The sequence below is a fragment of the Microcaecilia unicolor genome, chromosome 10 (genome assembly GCF_901765095.1).
Source record: "Microcaecilia unicolor chromosome 10, aMicUni1.1, whole genome shotgun sequence".
Lineage (NCBI taxonomy): Eukaryota > Metazoa > Chordata > Amphibia > Gymnophiona > Siphonopidae > Microcaecilia > Microcaecilia unicolor.
Window position 1 is genome coordinate 2,562,967 of NC_044040.1, and position 22,525 is coordinate 2,585,491.

The 22,525-nt window shown below is 43.9% G+C and overlaps 1 protein-coding gene across 2 annotated transcripts in view; it reads right to left on the minus strand.

Moving 5' to 3' along the window:
- Positions 1 to 22,525, minus strand: part of SEMA3A (semaphorin 3A) — a 321,151-nt gene that overhangs the window by 133,103 nt on the left and 165,523 nt on the right. The window lies entirely within an intron of this gene.

The following is a 22,525-nucleotide window of genomic DNA, read 5'->3' on the forward strand; positions in this document are numbered from 1 at the left end:
TCTCTGCCACACTACCATAAAGTTGATCTTCTATTAGTCCCCAGAAGTGGCAGTGTCGCACATATGCTGCCCTTGGCCTGTTCCAAAGCTTTCCCTCTGGCCTGTCCCAGCTTCTCTGACATCACTTCCTGTTTCTACCTGGGCAGCATGAGTCAGAGGGAAAACTTTGGCGAGGATCAACAGACCACCACCTTTAAGGTAGACTGGTGTATGTGTGTGGATGATGTTGAATTGTGGATGAGGGAAAGATGTCAGCGTGTGCCGAGGGCAAGGGTTGTGAGTGGAAGAGAGCAGAGAAGAAGTTTGGAGGAGCTGCTGCCACTTGCAAAATTTTTAAAATCACAACTAATGATTAATGCATTAATCGCAGAGTTAACTGAGATTGAAATGCTGCCCTAAAATAAATAAATTTAATAAATGTTTGATTTAGTTCACATCTTTTTTCAATAGCTGAAGAAGTTGAGCTACATTCAGGTACAGAAGACATTTTCCTACCCCTGAAAGGCTTATAATCTAAGGAACTCTTTTACGAAACTGCTTTAAGTGCATTTTGCGGTAAATTTCCTACCAGCACACGCTAATCACACACTATTTAATTTTTTTGTTATTTTTTCAGGAGGGGGCGTGTCATGGGCAGGGAATGGATGTGGAAACACTGTTTAGCTAGTACACTAGCTAAATAACTAGATAACACTGATTTAACACTGGAGCGTTAGGTACTTGCATGTTTGCATCTTTGCAGGTCATGCACACTAATGGAAAAATTAGTGTGAGACTTATAACAATAAAAAAATAAAAAAATGCCCTATTTCTTGACCACTTTAGAAATGGGCATAGCATGCCGGAAATTCCCATGTTAAAATGAGTTAAGCTTAATGCTTTTTGATAAAAGGGCCCCTTAGTTTGTACCTGAGGCAAAGGAGGGTTAAGCAACGTGCCCAAGATCACGAGGAGCAGCAGTGGGATTTGAACCCTAATTTCTCTGGTTCTCAGCCTGCTGCTCTAATAAAGGAACAGGAGAAAACTGACTCTCCACCCCACAAATGCATTATTTAGACATATGTAATGAAGCATTGATTTGAAGTGTCTGCTTAAAAATTGAACCCAACTTACCCACAGCTCTGAATAAATTGTACCTGTCTAACATCAATTCAAGAATGAGCTAAAAACAACAAACTTTGCCTGAACCCAAGTAAAACCAAGCTTCTCTAGGTCCCTAACATAAGTGGGCACATACTTGACATTGAATTCCCTTTTGGGAAGTACAAACTCCCCCTTAAATCACAAGTCAGGAACCTTGGAATACAGTTAGATTCAACACTTACTCAGATCCCCCAAATCCATACAACCTTCAAGAGCTGCTTCTATCATTTGCGACAACTATGCTGCCTCGCTCCTTATATTCAGAAGGCAAATCTTATCCCAGTTGTACATGCCATGATAACATCAAGACTGGATTACTGCAATGCACTGTGCAATGGTCTGACTACAAAGGGTCTGCACCAGCTCCAATTGATTCACAATGTAGCAGCAAGACTCATAGAAGGTTTTAAGTGATGCGACAACATCACACCATCTTTCTAAAACTTCACTGGCTACCAGTACAATACAGGGCTAAATTTAAAACTCTATGTCTGATAATCAAGGTCCTTAAAGGAAATGGCCCCGAGTACTTGCAGAACAGGATCTCCCTCTACACATCTCCAAGGTCACTCTGGTCCTCCCAAGGAGTATCCCTAACCACACCCTCTCCAAATGACATCATATGATGTGATATCCACCAGCGAGCCTTCTCCAGAGAAGTCCACACACTCTGGAATGCACTGCCTGAAAGGCTCCACTTAACACTAGACTATCTCTACTTCAGGAAGAAGTGAAAGCTTGGCTCTTCAACCAGGCCTTTAGTGGAAGAAGTAACACACGAGTGACATGGACAGGGCATGTTTATCCACTCCTACCCTAACTAAGATAGTTTTCAAGCAGCTTTCTTTAAATTAGTCCTTGTAATACCCAGAGCGAGAGTTGAGGGTGGGCCTGTAAAATAATACAGCCAGACAAAGGGACATAAATGAAAACAAGTGTTTATTTTATTGAATCCTGAGGCCTGTTATGTCTCAAGGCCTTGGCTCCAGCCAGACCTCAGAGCAAGGCCTGCAAGTCTCAAAACAGGAAACAAAGTGGCTTACCCGAGCCAGGTCACAATCATTAAATGTAAGTTGCAGTGGTGTATGCTGGGGCTTTGATTCTTCCTTCCCTGGGCCACCTTAACCTCAGTCTGGCCCTGTCCTTTGTTCTTCCTGGTTCCGACTCCACCCTCCCCGGTTTACTTCCACCCGAGGCAGGATTAGTATTCTTAAGGTGGCTCAGCCTATCTGAGGGACTATTATTAAGGGTGAGGGGCAGTGTTCTGTAAACTCCCTCACAGTCCCTTACTCCTGTTATCCAATCCAACCCATATCTTGTATACCGCTCTATCCCAGCAGGAGTTTCTAGGCAGTTTACAGTAAAAGAGGCTCAGCTAAAATGAGGAATTATAAAATTATACAATCAATTATAAAATAAAACAAAATATTAACTACTACTACTATAAATCATTTCTATAGCGCTACCAGTCGTACGCAGCGCTTCACAATTGAACGTGAAGAAAAGACATGAATTGATTGAACATGAATATATTAACCATCATATTTATTAAACAAAAAAGTTTTCAACCTCTTATGCAAATGCACATAATTCTGATCTAGTCGCATCATACCTGGTAAGTTATTCCAGATAGCAATTGCTTGAAAAGAGAACATACAGCCAAGTTGACGTTCAAACTGAACATTTTTGGATGCAGGATATTTCAGTTGCAAACTATCATGAATTCAGGTTGACATATAAAAACAGTGAGAAAAGAACTGATATAATAATACAGAAGTATTACCATAGCTGTAAAACTAAGCATGCAACATTAAAAGTAATCCACACACGTCCACAAAGCCAAAGAATTTCCTTAAAATAAACAGATTCCCTTTCCCACTTCCTCAACCGAAAAATCATCCAATCCGCTGTTACACTATCATATCTATCCATATGTTCCATCTTTGCTTACATCCTATACCTGTCTATTAAAATGTTTCATTGTGTATTATGTTGACATTGTAATATAGAATACGATGCAATACTTTGTATTGTTAATTGAATATTTTTACTGCTGTACGGGGCACTTTTACTAAGGTGCGCCTAGAAGTGGCCTGCGCTGGTGTAGGTGTGCATTTTGGATGCGCGCAGGTCCATTTTCTCAGCGCGCCTAGAAAAAAGGCCTTTTTGTGGCTAAAAATGGACGTGCGGCAAAATTAAAACCAGTGCATGTCCATTTTTGACCTGAGACTTTACTGCCACCCACTGACTTAGTGTTAAGGTCTCATGCGCTAACCGGACGGTAAGCATCAGTGCGCATCGTCGATTGCAACCAGGTAAGTGCCATGCGGTAGGAACTAGAAAATATTTTCTACTGTGTGTTTCGGACACGAGAAAAATGGAATTACCGCCCGGGGAACGCGGTAGCTGGGCAGTAGCGTGAATTTGATCCGCATTGGATGCATATAGGCGCCTATGCGTCTTTCTAAAAGGGCCCCTAATTGTCTGTTGCCTGTGACTTAAATTTGCTGTACATCACCTCGACTGAATTCTTTCAAAATGGCAATAACTAAATCCTAATAAATAAATAAATAAATGCCTAGTGTGCAATCCCTTTCTTGAGTCATATAATGTAGATGTTCCTGAAAAGATTCTACGAGGGGCTGAAGACTGCAGGTATCCAAACTATACTGCTTCTGAGGTAAAATGAACCATCAGGAAAAAGAAAATCATATGTCAAACATACAGGAATAACACATTGCCGCGGAAGCACTAATTCTTAATTAGAATGTCAGGACACCCTCCATTGAGACGAAAGACAGTAACAATCTATTTGTTATCAGATGCCATCAGGACGTTGAGCTATTCGCTCAGGATACTGACAAAATCATTAGTGCAAAACACTGTGCTTCCAAGCGAGCAATTTCACCTTGCTTTTTTGTTTGGATTAACCCAAAGGGGAGCAGTAAGAAAGTAACTTCTATTCAATGACTCTGTTATCCTAGTTATTAATGGCAGTGCAGTTCCCTTGGCCTAAAATTTAGCAGTACACCATTAGTCTCGACTCTCTTTTTAAAATACATTTGAAAAGAAAAAAAAAAAGGAATCTGGTTTCCTGCTTCTAATCACTCTGCAGCCAGGGCTGCATTAAGTATATGAATGCATTCTCAGGTTACATTTCACTAACTAACAGAAGCAGTGGCATAGCAAGGGGGGGGGGAGGGGTGGTCCATCCCGGGTGTCAGCTCAGGGGGGGAGTGCTCCCTGCCAGCTCCCCCCCCTCCCCGACCAGCTCCCACACCCTACCTTTAAAAAGAATATCGGGAGGCGAGGCGCAGCGCCTCGCGCCTGCCCTGCACGTAAAAGAAATGTGGACCGTCGGGTCTTCCCTCACTCTATCTGTCCCGCCCTTGTGGAAATAGGAAGTTGCGTCAGCTGAGGGCGGGACAGACAAAGCGAGAGAAGGCCTGACGGTCCACATTTCTTTTACGTGCAGGGCAGGCGCGAGGCGCTGCACCTCGCCTCCTGATATTCTTTTTTAAAGGTAGGGTGCGGGAGCTGGTCGGGGGGGGGGGGGTTCAATGGTGAACTGCCCCGCCCCAGGTGGCAGCCCCCCCTGCTACGCCACTGAACAGAAGCTACCTTCAGAATTCAAGTTCACGACTGGTACCTCTGTATTATACATTATCTATGTGTATTGTTTCTCTCAGTGAGGTCGGAAAATGGATGAAGTTCAATAATTCTGAGAGTCAGTAGGGTTGGCGTTGATTTAGTTAACAGTAAGTTGGTGGATCAGTGGGTATATAACTAATTTGATAAGCTGCAAAGGAGCAATTAGTTGGTTGGTGGGTGAATTTCTGATGAATTTGCTGATCTGAAGGCTGGCTGAGTCTGCTATTTGTGTGTATCTGTGTCTATTTGTGTTTGATTGCTTTAAATGTTGATATTTGCCTTATGAGTTCCATCTATTGCTAATGTTTTTATAGATTTATGCTAATGTTTTTATAGATTTATGCTAGCGTTTTTATAGATTTAAATTGTATACCACTGTGGCTGGGACAATGGTGAGTAAAGTAATATTGTGTATTTATGACTGATCTCTCCTGTATACATCTATTAATTAACAAGTAAATGTGTCATTTTAAAAGAAACTCAGAACTGTTACTAAGTAGGGTTACCATATTTTGTCCCCCAAAAAGGAGGACACATGCCCCAACCCCCACCACACATCCCGCCCCCTTTCACACCCCGCCCCCTTTCACGCCCTCGCTCCACCCCCTGTCACATTTTCCCCTCCCCCTGTCATACACCCCGTCACCCCCCCTCCCCGTCACCCCCCTCCCCTTACCTTACTACTGCCCTGGTGGTCTAGTGACCTCTTCGGGCCAGGAAAGAGCCCCCTCTTTCCTGCCCAGAACGCTGCCCTGCATACATCCTTCCTGTTGGTGATCTCGGCGCCGATTCAAAATGGCCGCCGAGAGTTGAAGTTTCACGAGGTCACTTCAACTCTCGGTGGCCATTTTGAGTCGCGCCGAGATCACCAACAGGACGGATGCATGCAGGGCAGCACTCTGGGCAAGAAAGAGGGGTCTCTTTCCTGCCCCAAAGGCGGAAGAGATCACTAGACCACCAAGGCAGTAATAACTAAGGGGAGGGGAGGCTAGCAATCTGCCCGTTCAATTCCCTCTGCAGCTCCATGTGACCCTGGGAAAAGTACATAGAATGTATTGGCAAGTGACAGTGTATTCTACACACATATGGTGGATAGTTCAGATTCCTGCCCTATTATGTTTGGGGGGGGGGGGGGGGTGGCAAAGGCATGTTAAAACTAATCAGCGTAGAAGCTGTTCAACTGTTTTCTTGCTAGATGTACACAATTTCTCTTGCTTGACAAGGATATATTGTCACTTCTTGAAACATATTAAAAAGGAGAGAGCATTCTCTAATCTCAAGGAAATAAAGTTTATTGGACCAATGACACCTTCTGCATCATTTTGTTTTCATAAATTCCACTCACTTTCTAATTAAAACATGTAGGAAACAGAAACAGAAGCATATACTTCTGTTATGATTTGGTTTAGTTACTGGACCAGAATGTCTGAAACTAGCGACCTGGCCTCGGGCTGTAATTGTTGTGGGGGGGGGGGGGGGTGGGGGGAGGGAGGTCAGATTATGAGAACAGCTTCAGATCTTCATGTACTGCCTCAGGCACTGATTTTATTACGATGGTTCCTGATGTGCTCCTGACACACAATACAGAGATTATGTCTAAACTTGCCACAAGAACACTGTACTCGACTTTTCAAAAACATATTCTAATGTTCTTTGCAATAGGATTTATTGACTAAATCCTATTCTATATATGATGCCTAAAATTAACGTGCGCTAGGCAATTACACCTAAACGTATTCTAAATACCGCATGTAGATTTACACACGGTATTTACAATACGCTTAGGCGTGGTTAATGTGACTGAATCTACGCACATCCATTTATGCCAATGAAAAGCTGGTGTAAATCCCTGCATGTAGATTTACACGCACTGGTCTATATAACAGTTAGATTTTGGAACGCCCACAAAACATCCATTTCCATGCCCTTTTGCCTGTGCACATTAGAATTTAGGCACAGTCCATTACAGAATACGCTTAGCAATATACGCATGCAAATTCTAATTTTTCCCAATAAGTGCTTGTTTATCTGCAATACTGTCAGGCTTATTTTCGAAACAGAAGGACGCCCATCTTTCAAGACAAATCAGAAGATGGGCATCCTTCTCACAGGGTCAGCCAAATTGGCATAATCGAAAGCCGATTTTGGGCGTCCCCAACTGCTTTCCATCATGGGGACGACCAAAGTTTGTGGGGGTGTGTTGGAGGCGTAGTGAAGGCGGGACTTGGGCATGCCTAACACATGGGCGTCCTCGACCTATAATGGAAAAAAAAGGGCGTCCCTGACGAGCATTTGGACGACTTTACCTGGTCCTGTTTTTCTTACGACCAAGGCACAAAAAGGTGCCCGAACTGACAAGATGACCACCGAAGAGAATCGGGGAACACCTCCCCTTACTTCTCCAGTGGTCACTAACCCCCTCCCACCCTCAAAACACAACTTTAAAAATATTTTGTGCCAGCCTCTATTCCAGCCCCAAATGTCATACTCAGGTCCATCACAGAAGTATGTAGGTCCCTGGTGCACTTTTAGTGGGTGCACTGCACTTCAGGCAGGCGGACCCAGGCCCATCCCCTCCTACCTGTTACACTTGTGGTGGTAAATGTGAGCCCTCCAAAACCCACCAGAAACCCACTGTACCCACATCTAGGTGCTCCCCTTCACCCATAAGGGCTATGGTAGTGGAGTACAGTTGTGGGTAGTGGGTTGGGGGGGGGGTTGGGGGGCTCAGCACACACGGTAAGGGAGTTATGCACCTGGGAGCATTTTCTGAAGTCCACTGCAGTGCCCCCTAGAGTGCCCGGTTGGTGTCCTGGCATGTAAGGGGGACCAGTGTACTACGAATGCTGGCTCCTCCCTTGACCAAAGGGCTTGCATTTGGTCGTTTCTGAGATGGGCGTCCTTAGTTTCCATTATCGCCGAAAATCAGAAACGACCAAGTCTAGGGACGACCTAAATGTCAAGATTTGGGCATCCCCGACCGTATTATTGAAATGAAAGATGGCCGCCCATCTTGTTTTGATAATACAGGTTTCCCCGTCCCTTCGCTGGGACGTTTTGCGAGGACGTCCTCAGCAAAACTTGGGCGTCCCTTTCGATTATGCCCCTCCACGTGTTAATTGGTCAATGTATAACACAAGAACCCTTCCTGCCTACAAAATGGGTGGCAGCAAATGCGACAATTTTTTAAATGGTCACGTGCCAAAGGCAACGTTAATTAAAATGATAGAAAACAGGTTTTTTTTATTGCTGCGGTAAAAATGGCTTTAGTGCGTGGGAAAGACCCAGATAAGCGCACTCAAAGGCCATCTTTTTCCGCAGTTTTGTAAAAGGAAAATTAAAGAGGAATCTTTCTACTGCAAAGAATAAAAGACACACCACATCAATCCTTCACATCTTCTTCATCTCCAAGGTATTCTGTTTCACAAGAGCTTTAGCAAAGTTTCCAAAACCCATAATGAGATTTCTGGGAGCCCTACAGAGAAAGAGATCAGTGGAAATAATGTGAGCACAATGGGGAGTGGGCAACTTCCAGCCCATCCCCTGACCCCCCTCTCCCAATCTAGTAAGTCTGTACAAATGTAATTTTATAAGGAGTTAATCAATAATTGGAAGAACTATACTGTCAAGATTTACAAAATTGTAGTACCAATCCTATCTGAGTCATAGATCAGATCCATATCTGTCTCTTTCTGATGGTAATAAGGGGGAGAAAGAGGAGTCCGGTGCATTTCAAATCCCTAGCTTGGTCTGAATGCAACTTGTTTTGTTATTTTTGGTCTGTCCGATTTCATGGTCAGTGTTTGAACAGATACCAGGTTTTGTTGAGCCACACTGCACAGTTTTCCCTTCCTCTACTCTTTACCCTCTCCTAACCCACACTGTGATCACCTTAAGTTTGAAGGGCCCCTTTTACAAAGATCCACTATCATTTGTAGCATGTCCTAACTGTGTAGAGGCCCATATTATCAGTGTCTATACGGTTAGTATGTTCTAAGTTTTAGCAGACCTATGCAAAAGACCCCCAAAGTTCATCACATGTAAGAAGACATTTTGGAAGCAGCAAGGTTAACCCCTGGCACCATATTTGTTGCTGTTATACTTTGCATCCAAATGTTTCTACACCCACTAATGCATTTCTTATATAAACGTTTATACCAGAGGGATTCAAACTGTGTTTTCTTATAATGACGTTTTCTTATAATCACTTTTGTTCTCAGGAAGGAATTATGGTTTTTTTTTCTCTTTGAAGTTAAGACTTGTTTTCCTGCCATAACAGAATTTTGTCTTTCTTCTCACAAATACTAATAAGTGGTATTGTAAAATGAAAATATCGGTGTGAAGAAAGATCTATTGTGCGGATACAGAAGCAAAGGCAGACTTGAAGAGAGGATAAGTAATTACAGTGTTTCATCGAAGACAACTTAGATGTGCCACATATGGTTTTGTGCTTGAAAATGTTACACTTTGACTCAGTAGCATCTTTTTTTGTTATCATTAAAGAATTAAAGAGTGGCTGATTTTCTTCATTAGTGAAATACAGACATTTTGCTTGAGTAAAAATAGATTTAATTGCTAAGTTGTTTTCATTGATTCTGTACTGCTTCGGTGCACATGGTTATATACTCCAGCCTTCCTTCCCCTCATTTTCTAAAGGCAAATGAACTATTCTAAGTACATGAGGAGCACCGGAAGACCTCTCCTCAAATGCAGCAACGCCAAAATTACATAAGAGGGATCATACCAGCTTGACAACTGAGCATTCCAGAAACTAGTGATTAGAAGAAAGAGGATGGAAGGCAATATTTTGCATATTCAAATTAAACTCTGTAATGGATTCTTATTTATCTCTGCAGAAATATTCACTGATAACCTGGCGATTATGTGATTTCCTGTACAAGCTGGGACATGCCACGTTCACCTAACCTGTCTGCATGTATTCCCATAATCCTCTGTTCCTCATCTCTATCTGCGTTTATTCCCATAATCCTCTGTTCCTCATCTCTATCTGCGTTTATTCCCATAATCCTCTGTTCCTCATCTCTATCTGCATTTATTCCCATAATCCTCTGTTCCTCATCTGCATTTATTCCCATAATCCTCTGTTCCTCTGTTCCTCATTCCCATCTGCATTTATTTTATCATCTTCTGTCCCTCATCCCCCTTACCTGTCACAGCTTTTATGATCCAGAAAGCACCAGAGAACATTACTTCAAATAATGGGCGTAGCCAGACACCCAACTTTGAGTGGGCCTGGACCCAAGATGGGTGGGCAGAAGAACCCCTCCCTGTCCCACAGGTGATTTGGTCTCACCTGCATGCCATCTGCTATTTACAGGGTATGCAGGAGGGACAGTTGTTGGGAGTTTTCAGCTGGTGGGGCTTGGGAATCCCTGCCAGACACACCATAGGTGTGCTGCTACTGGGTGGGCCTGAGCCCAAAGTGGGTGGGCCTGGGCCCACCCAGTCTCACCCTTGGCTACGCCACTGCTTCAAATAGCAGTCCGAATAGCCCCTCTCCATGTCATACGTCTACAGCTGAGCAATTTTCAAACTGTTCATACACCTGTGTGTATTTTGACTTTGAAAATTACCTCAGGAAAAATATCTGCATACATGTGCAACTTTGTATGTGTTTATTTGTCTTGAAAAAGATAAGGTATTTTCAACAATTCAAGCACTGGCATATTTCCAAACCCTTGTGCAGTTCCATCCTTAGGCATGTTTTCTAAACTGCGTTAAGCAGCTTGCTTGTGTTTTACCGTGCCTTGAACCTTAGCATGAACCTGCACTAATGGCTAATGAATGTTAAAACAGCTACTGCAATAAAACACCCATGCAAGCTGATTAATATTGCTAGGGGTGAAGAGTGGGTGTGACAGGGGTGGTAGGTATAGCAGAGTTTTCAGTAGTCCAACAGTGCATCTCCCTTAGGATACGCCTCCTTTTGGCCCCCATCCATTCCCCCCATATGATCAGCCCCTGGTCAAGTTCCCCCACCCAATCAACATCCAAATGTGGAAGCCCCCATCCAAATCTCCCAACAATAGTGACCCCCCCCCCCTCCGGATCCCCAACCAAGGTTTAAGCCCCCTTCAAAACAATACCGACAGCCCTTCTGATCCTTATACAAATGTTAAAGATCCTCTCCACCTGGACAGCCCTCTCCCCACCATCAAGCCCACCTGCCAAACACTACACAACCCTTCCCCTGGGTTCAAAATGGTGGATACCGATGCCTAGCAGTATTCTCATGGTACTATTATTACCCCCAAGCGATAGTACCATGAGAATACCGCTAGGGGCAGCAGTCATCATTTGTGCCAGACTGGGTGGGAGTGGAGGAGGACTGCTCCCACCCAAACCCATTAGCCTACCATAGATAGGTCCCTGGGTCAATCCCCATGGTTTTTTAGGGGAGGGGGGCCAAGGAGTGGGGAGGGTCAGGTAAGGTTTGGCAGGTGGGTTTGAATTAGGGGGCTGCTCAGGTGGAAGGGTGGGGTCTTGAACATTTTGATAGGGATCAGGAAGGGGAGGGGGGTTAGTTAACCTTATTACACTTTAGTAACATGCTCTTCATCATTTTCAAAAAGCCCATTTTCCACACATGAAAGATACCTTTGCCTTTAAAAATAGCTTTGAGAATGATCTTCCCTACGTATTACTCATACTGATCCCTCTAGACAAATAATGACCCCCTTCTACCAGGGCTACACAAGCTCTCTTCACAACCCTCAACACAGCCCAATCTGGTTCCCTCCAGCATCAAAGGCCTATTAGCTTAGTTAATGAAGTGGAAATGGCTGTCACCAGTCAAACTAACCCCACTGGAGAGCCAGAAACAGTTCAATCTGGGTCTCAAATGTTGCCTCAATGCCTTCCCATGGCCTGACCATGCTTCTCCCCATTGCAGAATGTAAATAAAAATCAGCTTATAAAGTAATTAAATTAGTATTTGGATTCCTGCTCCCAGGAGCATAGCTGTCTATAGAGAAAGATCAATTGGTCCATTCTCTAAAGAAGAAATTAACAATAGCTTTAGACTTGGTTTGCCTGGGCTATTTGTAAATGCAGCACTAGAGGGACAGTAGTGACTAGGGAAGATCAGAATGATCAGACAAAGGGCACTGGCAGGAGCCCATTTCTTATTTTGTTTGAGTTTGTTTCTTTTAAATTGATGAAAATAAATGTCACCTGCACATCCCTCATTTTCGGTTGTTTTCAATTGTTTTGAGATATTGAAGAAAAACTAGAAAATTCTTAAGAGCTGCAGCAGGGGGCTCTGGAAAGCACAAGACTGAACATTACTTTTTAAAAATAAGTTCACTTTATTTTATTGAAATGAAAACTATGGGGTCTTTTTACCAAGCTGCGGAAAAAAGGACCCTATGCTAATGGGGGGGGGGGGGGGGCATTTTTCGACGACTCCGACTCCAATGTACGCTCTAACAACATTCTTTCACTTCTTCTGCCTGTGGCAGTTAACCAACGAGATTTCAAATTTACCGCCCCTTTGTCGTGCGCCAATCGGCTTCCATATTCTGCCCGCGCGCGCTTATGCGGAGTCTTTCCTGCAAAGGAGCGGTCTTGAACCATGCATATAAGCGAATCTTGCACTTATCAGTGGTGCGCTAAACCGAAGTTTGTCCCCATAGAAATTGATGACGCCAAAAACGGGACCGAAGTATGGCATGCAGTTAAACAGACCATGCGCTTATCCAATGTGCAGTTAGATGGAGTGCACTGTATTGTTCCATAGGTTTCCATATAGATGTTATTTTACAGATCCTGTCATCTTTTTCTGATGTTTTAAGTTCATATGGAGTGGAGGAGTGGCCAGTTCAAATCCCACTGCTGCTCCTTGTGATCTTGGGCAAGTCACTTAACCCTCCATTGCCTCAGGTACAAACTTAGATTGTGAGCCCTCCTGGGACAGAGAAATATCCAGAGTACCTGAATGCAACTCACCTTGAGCTACTACTGAAAAAGGTGTGAGCAAAATCTAAATAAATAAAGATTCCATTCAGAACCTCAAAGAGTAGCAACATTCCATGTAGAACCCCAAAGAAGATCAATATTCTGGAATTCTAAAGAGTGACAAGGTTCCATGCAGAATCTCAAACAGTAGCAACATTCCATGTAGAAACCTAAAGAATAGCAAGTGGAGGGCGAGTGGCTTAGTGGTTAGAGCACCGGTCTTGCAATCCAGAGGTGGCCAGTTCAAATCCCACTGCTGCTCCTTGTGATCTTGGGCAAGTCACTTAACCCTCCATTGCCTCAGGTTCAAACTTAGATTGTGAGCCCTCCTGGAACAGAGAAATATCCAGTGTACCTGAATGTAACTCACCTTGAGCTACTACTGAAAAAGGTATGAGCAAAATCCAAATAAATTATTGCAGATTCTGTTGCTACTATTTTACATGGAATGTTGCTATTTGAGATTCTATATGGAATGTTGCTATTATCTGAGATTCTACATGGAATGTTGGTCTGCATGGAACGTTGCTACTATTTGAAATTCTGTTGCTGCTATTTGAGATTCTAAATGGAATGTTGCTACAGTGGAGGAGTAGCCTAGTGGTTAGAGCACCAATCTTGCAATCTAGACTTGGGTGATTCAAATCCCACTGCTGCTCCTTGTGACCTTGGGCAAGTCACTTAACCCTCCATTGCCTCAGGTACAAGCTTAGATTGGGAGCTCTCCTGGGACAGAGAAATATCCAGAGTACCTGAATGTAACTCTCCTTGAGCTACTACTGAAAAAGGTGTGAGCAAAATCTAAATAAATATTTATACACAAGGCACACAGTAAGCCACCAAAATGTTTCATTTAAAGTAGTTGAATTTTAGAAGCATCTACACGGTTACCATGTGCTAATTTTTAGCACATACTAAAAACGCTAGTGCACCTTTGTAAAAGACCTCTTTGAAGTGCAATTGAAAGAAATGAGTTCAATAAAGTACTGTGATCATTTTCTAAGTTAAGATCAAGATACAGTGATCAAAGAATTCTTATAGAAAACAAGATTGGTACATCAATATTCAGAATCTTTTGTATAGTTTTCCAAATAGAACATTGAAAGCCATGTATGATGAGACATTCATAGAACATATATTGTAAAGTTCCAGCTGAACAGTTACAGTGCCTGAACTAAAATTGCATAGATGGGAAATTCTGGTCCAAAAGTATCCCCATGGTATTCAATATGTTGTTAAATTCAGCTCTGTAGTTAAATGGCAGATCAATTTATTGTCTACATTGAAAATAGAGTAATTTATCAGTTTGTAGGTCATCAGTTTTGTACTAAGGACATGTATAGAAGATGTGTCATGTGATCTATTTATTTCTACTGATCTTCTTTTAATCAACTGGGTAAGTCGCATCTGGTTGAAATATTGCGAAGAAGGCAACTTGTTGCTTATGCACAAGATGATCCAGTGAGATGATTCCAAAAGAGACCAGTAAATAGTACTATGGTCAATGAGAAATTTGGGAGTCCTTTTACGAAGCTGCGGCAAAAGGGAGCCTGCGCTGGCATCGGCATGTGTTTCTGATGCACACAGAGGCCCCCTTTTACTGCAGTGCGTAAAAGAAATTTCGGTGGTAAAGGTTCTTGCGGTAAAGGTTCTTGCGCTAACCTTGCGGTAACCGGCCAGTACACGACACTGCCCAATTACTGCCAGCTGGATGTGGGAACTACTGCCAGGCTGCTGTGGTAGTCCGAGGGTACTTCCGTTTTAGTGAGCGGTAAGCCCGCATTGGGCGATCCACTGCTTTTTAAAAGACCCCCCTTAGGGTTGTACCATAGTGACATATGGAATGACTGCCATCTAATTACCCTATATAATAATTTGCACCTCCAATGTTCTACGTCTGGATGTCTGGGTTCATAACACAATTCCCATTGGTCTGTCCTTGCATCGGAACGTGATGATGTCAGAGGACGGATCAATGAGAGGAAAGCAAAACCAGCACCAGCCAGCAAAAGAACGTTGGAGGTGAGGATTCAATCGACGGAGAATCGCCCCCTCCCTCCCCCCATCCTCCAAATTTCAGGCCCGCCTCCCTCCCATCGCCTCCCCTGCGAGTTCCGTACCCCTCTGTCTTTGGAGTTCCAGACCCCCGCGCCTCCCTCCCTCTCTCTCTCTCAGTGGCAGCCCGACCTACGTTGGCTGCCCTCTTCTCGCAGTCCTGCGCCTGCCCCTCGCCTTCCTGCGTGCCGGCTGTAATTTAAAAGTTCTTACCTCGGTGTACGCCGGCAGCAGTGAAAATAGAGCAGGCACGGTGCTTCAGCCTGCCTTCCCTTCTGTCTCAGCTCTGCCTCTGGTCCTGCCCTTCTGGAAACAGGAAATGAGGGCGACATCAGAGGCAGAGCTGAGACAGAAGGGAAGGCAGGCTGAAGCGCCGTGCCTACTCGACTTACACTGCTGCCGCCAGACCATGAGGTAACAAGTTTTAAATTACAGCTGGCACGCAGGAAGGCGAGGAGCAGGTGCAGGACTGAGAGAAGAGGGTGGCCAACGCAGGTTGGGCTGCCACTGAGACAGAGAGAGGGAGGGAGGCTCGTGGGTCTGGAACTCCGAAAACAGGGGGGCATGGAACTTGCAGGGGAGGGGAGGGAGGGGGGCATGGAACTCGGAGGGAAGGGGGGCCTATAATTCAGAGGGAAGGAGAGAGAGGGAGGGGGCCTGGAACTTGGAGGAAAGAGAGGGAGAGAGGGAGGGCTGGAACTAGGAGGAGAGGGGAGGCTGGAACTCAGAGGAGAGGGAGATGGGCCTGGAATTCACATGAGAGGGGGGGAGGGAGGAGGCCAAGCTGGAACTCCAAGAAAAACCTTGCTAGCGCCCGTTTCATTTGTGTGAGAAACAGGCCTTTTTTTACTAGTATCCATATAATTGTTAATAGACAACAAGGTAGAATGAGTATCTTAAAATAATTTTAAAATAATAATATGATGGAATAATACAAGAAGTGATAAGCTGTATGGGGATAGGGAACAGTATGTCTCATTCCAGTTGTAACCAAGTTGCATCACAATCTACATTAGCATCAGATAACCAACAAAGTCTACAGCATACTAACAAGGTTTGGTGGTATGCATAAATTTCAGCAAAGTTAACGCCTCCTTTTTCATTGGAGGATTTAGAAATGGGAACAATGAGAAATTTTTGAAAGCTGTTAAATCACACTCAGACTGATAAACTTGCAGGAGGATATTGGGAGACTAGAAGCCTGGGCATTAAAATATAAGATGAAATTTAAAAATGGACAACTGCAACGTGACGCACATTGCGAAGAATAACCCACATTATAGCTACTTGACGCTAGGTTCCACATTAGGAGTCACCACCCAGAGAAATACACTGAAATCTTCTGCTCAGTGTGCAGTGGTGGCCAAAAAGATCAAACCGAATGTTAGGCTTTATTAGGAAAGGAATAGAGAATAAATTAATCTGCAAACAATGAGATTGAAGGGGGGCAGACTCAAGAAAAATGTCAGAAAGTATTTTTTCACGGAGAGAGTGGTGGATACTTGGAATGCCCTCCCGAGAGAGGTGGTGGAGATGAAAATGGTAACAGAATTAAAACATGAGTGGGATAAACATAAAGGAATCCTGTTCAGAAGGAATAGATCCTCAGGAACTTAGCAGAGATTGGGTGGCAGAGCCGGTGGTGAGAGGCAGGGCTGGTGGTTGGGAGGCAGGGATAGTGCTGGACAGACTTCTACAGTCTGAGCCCTGAAAATGGCAGATACAAATCAAGGTAAGTTATACACAAAAAGTAGCACATATGAGTTATCTTGTTGGGCAGAATGGATGGACTGTGCAGGTCTTTTTCTGCTGTCATCTACTACGTTACTATGTAAAACAAAGAATATCATTCCATGGAGAGACAACATTTTGAGTATTGCATGCAATTCTAGTTGAATTAGAAAAGATACAGAGAAGGGTGACCACAATGATTGAAAGGATGAAATGAATCTCATATGAGGAAAGGTTGGGGTCTTTCAGCTCAGAGAAGACAATGGAGGAAGATATGACACAGGGCTATAAAATCCTGAATTGAGTTGAACAGATAAACACGCATTAATCTGTTTACTCTTTCAAAAAGTACAAAGACTAGGGCACACTCCACGAAGTTACACAGTAGCACATGTAAAACAAATAGGAGAATTTTTTTGTAACCTCAATGCATAATTAAGCTTTGGAACATGTTGCAAGCAAGTTAGCATATCTGGGTTTAAAAAAAGGTTTGGACAAATTCCTGGAGGAAAAACACATAATCCTTTATTAAGACAGACTGAGGAAAGTCGCCACAAATTTCTGGGGTTGTAGCATGGAATACTGCAACTTTTGGGGATTCTGCCAGGTACTTATGACCTGGATTAGCTAGCGTTGGAAACAAGATACTGGGCTAGATGGACCCTTAGTCTGACCCAGTATGACGACTCTGATGTTCTTAGGTAGTTGAAGGAAGAATGAAGATAAATTATTAAATCCATATTCCCATCTAGTGCTAAACCTGTTTCCATTCATCTTGTCAGTGAGCATTACAAGTGCTTTGGGACTTCTGAGTCACAACCATTGGCAACAGAGTCCCTAGTGGAAAATTTGAAAAATATGACAGACAAAATATTGTAATAAGGTAAACTGAGATCGGGAGTCATGCTGATGGTTAGCGTCTATAGCCCAAGCCTATTCCTGACAGAAATTACTGTCAGCTGCTGAGCTTCATCTCCCAACTACTGCCCAATCTGTATTTATTACATTGGTGTACTGCCATTCGCAAGCATCGTGTTAATTTACAATAAAACCAAAACAAAGCTGCAATCAATAAAAACACAGAATAAATAGCAAGACAGAAAAAAAAAACCCACTGGACCACACAGTGTTGCAAAAACCCCTCAGAGCATATGGAGGACTGTTGAACTCCAAGCTGTAAACCCTCAATGATCTGTTCTGTGAGAGAGACATTTGATCGCTCTTTTCCTTCATTTGCAGGTGTCAAAATTAACACTTGCAAATGGATAGTCCAGCTGTTTTCCTGTCTAACAGAGCCTTTGTAGTTTCTGAGAAACTTGGAAATCAGCTTGGAAAGTTGCATATTCATACAGGGTACTGTGGGTGAGAAAAATTGTGGCTTTAATTTTCTCACACACGGCTCTAATTATGCTTTAGCCAAAACACAAAAGTATGCAAAACCTTACTGGATAGCAACCTACACATTCAAGTATTTGCGTTGACATTTTTTGCGTTCTACTACTATCGAGTTAACTAAAATGGCTTCTGCATTAGGTACATTATTATTATTATTACATTTGTACCCCGCGCTTTCCCACACATTGCAGGCTCAATGCGGCTTACATAGTAAATAATTACAATTACAATCACAAAATCTTTAAGGAGAATATTATAAGCTGTAGTAAACGTAGTGAGAGTGGGGTTTTGAGGAATAAGTGAGTTGAGCATGTCGGGGCAAACAAAGGTAGGATAAGCAAAAGGAAAAGGGATAGGGAGGGGGGAGGAGAGGGAGGATGGAGAGGAAAAGATAAAGGGCAAAGGATGGATAGGAAAAGATAAGGGGAAAAAGAGATTGGGAAATATAGTCAGAGGTGTAATGATCATCAGGACCGAAATTAGGAGGAAGAGTTTGAAGTTAAGTAGAGTCAGGCGGGTAAGCTGTCTTGAAGAGATGGGTCTTCAGCATTTTCCTGAAGGGTAGATGGCCATTGATTGTTCGGATGGATCTTGGCAAAGCATTCCAAAGCTGGCTACCCAAGAAGGGGAAACTGGATGCATAGAAGGTCTTATATTTAATACCTCTGCAATTGGGGAGGTGTAAGTTAAGATAGGTACGAGGCGACGATGATCTATTTCTGGCTGGGAGGTCGATAAGGATGTTTATGTAATTGGGGGATTCTCCACATATAATCATGTGAATCATAGTATAGACTTTAAAATTTATTCTTTCTCTGATGGGAAGCCAATGAAGCCTCTCTCTAAGAGGTGTTGCACTGTCGAATCTTGACTTGCCAAAGATAATTCTGGCTGCAGCATTAACTGATTCTGTCTAAAAATGTAGGAGTAAATTCAATAAATGATTCCAAATTGTAGGTGCTGGGTTGATGTGCACTGAGTGTATATTCTATAATGGCCATTCTGTGCAGAATATCAGCATAATGTCACAGTTTCACATCTAAGCTTGGCGAGAGTACTTCTGCCATAAATGCACAGGAGGCAACTCTCTTTCAATTGGAAGCTCTAGAATGAGGGGGCATAAGATGAAGGGGAAAGAGGAAATACTGAGGAAATACTTATTCATGGAATGGGTGGTGAATTTGTGGAATGGCCTCCGGGTGGAAGTGGTGGAGATGAAAACAGCATCTGGATTCAAGAAAGCTTTGGAAAAGTATATAGGATCTTCTAAGGGAGTGGTAAGGAGAATAGATGGCATGGATGGGCAAACTGGATAGGCCATATGGTCTTATCTGCCTACCTTTTTCTCTGTTTATATTTTTTATTTTATTTTAGAAAGATATTTAGAAAGTGTGGATGCTAACAACATTTACTTTGCCAGGAGGCTTGGTAGGGACAGGGGAAAAAGTGGTTTGGATGGGCCTAACAAATTGACATGGAATCTACCTTGATCAAAAAAATCTAGACACCAGCAGTTACACCTGCCCCATAAATAAGTTCCTGCTTTGAGGGAGGTATCAACGCTGAGGTCCAGCTCCTCATGTAGATTATGCACCCCAAACTGATCCACTTTGACCACTCCTGATAGCCTTTCAATTCCCCCACCGTCCCAAAACATATGATTCTCTCACTCAATCCTCTGATAGCCAACCTCCCAACACATCCAATTCCTTAAATCCGAAAAGATCTGATCTTCTCCAGACACACTCTCATAGAAGACAACATTGCCCACCTGACCCCCCCCCCCTTCCCCAGAACAATGAATCCTTCTAAGGGCCCCCCCCAGCAGACCTCTTCACCTCCATTCTTCCCAATCCTTATCTTGCGTCCTACCAGGATCCATGCTGTCTAAAGTAGCAACATCTATGCACTCCTACTGTTATGGTCTGGATTCCAAAATGGCTGCCAAGACCCCTGGCAGGATTCTCATAGTGGCCGAAAATGGACGTGCGGCAAAATTAAAACCAGAACATATCCATTTTTGGCCTGAGGCCTTAACGCCACCCACTAACTTAGTGGTAAGGTCTCACTCGCTAACCGGGCAGTAAGCGGCCAGCTCGCATAAACTGCCGGGTAAGCGTCATGCAGTAAAAAGTAGAAAATATTTTCTACCTCATGTTTTGGGCATACGTCAAAAATGGAATTACCACCCGGGGCACACAGTAGTCGGGTAGTAGTTCCAATTTGATGCACATTTGACATGCCTAGGAGCCGACACGCCTTTGTAAAAGGGCCCCAAGCTTATTAACAGTTCCACACCCATTCCCTGCTCCTGATCCCCTAAAATAAATATTTAAAAAATAAATACCATCAAAACTAATACAAAATGCTTTAGTATGTCCTGAAGACCCCACAGTATCTTGTAATATGATTCCATAGTAATAAAATACACAAGGTAAACCACCATCAACTAAGACAGAGGGAAAGGGAAACAAGAAGGGGAATTGGACTTGATATGCTGCCTTTCTGTGGTTACAATCAAAGCAATTTACATCAGGGGCATAGCTACGGGGTGCCAGGGGGCCTGGGCCCCCGCAAATTTCATCCGGGTCCCTGGTTTGGCTGGTGGGGGTCCCCAACCCCCGACAGCTGAAGCCTTCTTCAGCACCGGTCTCCAGTGCAGCCGTGTTCGCTGCATTCCCCCTGCTCGCCTTTCTTCTTGCTCCTCCTGTGCACGCTGACGCCGAGCAAGAAGAAAGAAGAGCAGGGAGCAGGCAGTAAATGCGGCTGCGCCGGAAACCGGTGCTGAAGAAGGCTTCAGCTGGCGGGGGTTGGGGACCCCTGCCAGCAAAGGTATTTGTTTGCGAGGGGAAGCGGCAAGAATCGAGACGAGGTGGTGGGGGGGGGGGGGGGTGAGGAGGCGAGGCGTGGCGGTGAGGGGAAGCGGCATGGTGGCACTCAAAATGTGCCCCCAACCTCGGCCTCTGGCCTACTCCCACCGTAAGGTCTGGCTACGCCCATGGTTTACATATTATATACAGGTACTTATTTTATACTTAGGGCAATGGAGAGGCAATGAGGTGAGCTGAAATTTACCGTATTTTTCGGACTATAAGACGCACTTTTTTCTCCCAAAATTTGGGAGGAAAATGGGGGGGTGCGTCTTATAGTCCGAAGGTAGTGATTCCGGATCGCCCTCCCCCCGAGTTCCGGATCGCCCTCCCCTACTCACGTCAGCGATGTTCCCTGGTGGTCTAGTGACGTCGGGGCAGGAAAGAGCCCCCTCTTTCCTGCCCAGCGCGCTGCTCTCAGTCCTCCTCCGTCCCCTGTATGCTGCCTGACGGTCTCGGCGGCCATTTTGAATCTCGCCGAGACCGTCAGGCAGCATACAGGGGACGGAGGAGGACGGAGAGCAGCGCGCTGGGCAGGAAAGAGGGGGCTCTTTCCTGCCCCGACGTCACTAGACCACCAGGGAACATCGCTGACGTGAGTAGGGGAGGGCGATCCGGAACTCGGACAAGACGCACCGGAGCACCTAGGTTTTAGAGGAGGGAAAAAGGAAAAAAAATTTTTTTTTCCTATTTCCCTCCTCTAAAGCCTAGGTGCGTCTTATGGTCCGGTGCGTCTTATGGTCCAAAAAATACGGTATGTACCCACGTATTTCATGAATATAAATATACAAACCTTCATAAAAAGCAGGGTAATTACCTAGTTTTGTTGAATCTATTTAAAGTTCATAGGGTCATCATATCAGTTCAATTGAGAACCTTTCATACAGGGAAAGTCACATGTGAGGTAACATTCACAGACAGTGAATGCTTGAAAATCTAAAACTAATCTGAGAGATCCCATCATTGGATTTCCTCCAAGCAGCAGGCAATTTACAGATTTCATTTCAGAGACATTTCAGATTTAGCAGATCTGCTATTGATTTCCCCTAGAACCAGCAATGAGAAAATCAGATGGATTTTCCCAGTGGATCTGGAGAAATCCTAGATATTCTGTAGAATGTGGTACCAGATAAACATCTGCCCTGTTTCAATTTAATTTGGAGATTTTTCTGCATCCCTGACTGTGAGAGGTTTTGAATAAGGAGGAAACTGCTGCTGAGCTGGCTGATTAACTGAATTGCACCTCTCTCTTTATAACAGGAAACTTGGTGCAGTAACTGCCTGCAATTGTAACAGTAAAAAAAAAACAGGAGTTTTGCATTTTGGTTCTAGGAAACAAAGTCTAAACTGGCTGGGAATTGCTCTGCATCCTATTATATGGATCCCCGCTCACTGAACCTTAGCAAAGGGATGTGAAAATCCCATTAGGAATGGATTTGTCACAGTGAAAATCCAGTTTTGAAGTCAGCCAGGATCGCCCTCAAGGTCTGAGCAAATGTGACGTTTCCCCAAATTGATTCTGAACTCTTTCCTCTTTCTTACTAGAAAAAGTTTTAACAGGGCTGTTAAACATTCTGGGGCCCAGGCAGAAATTTGGGAGGACATTCCCAAAGCTCAATGCAGACCCTGCCTTCCTCACTTTGGATCAAACTCAGGGCCCCCTGTAGCTTGGAGGTAGGGTTACCATATGTCCGGATTTACCC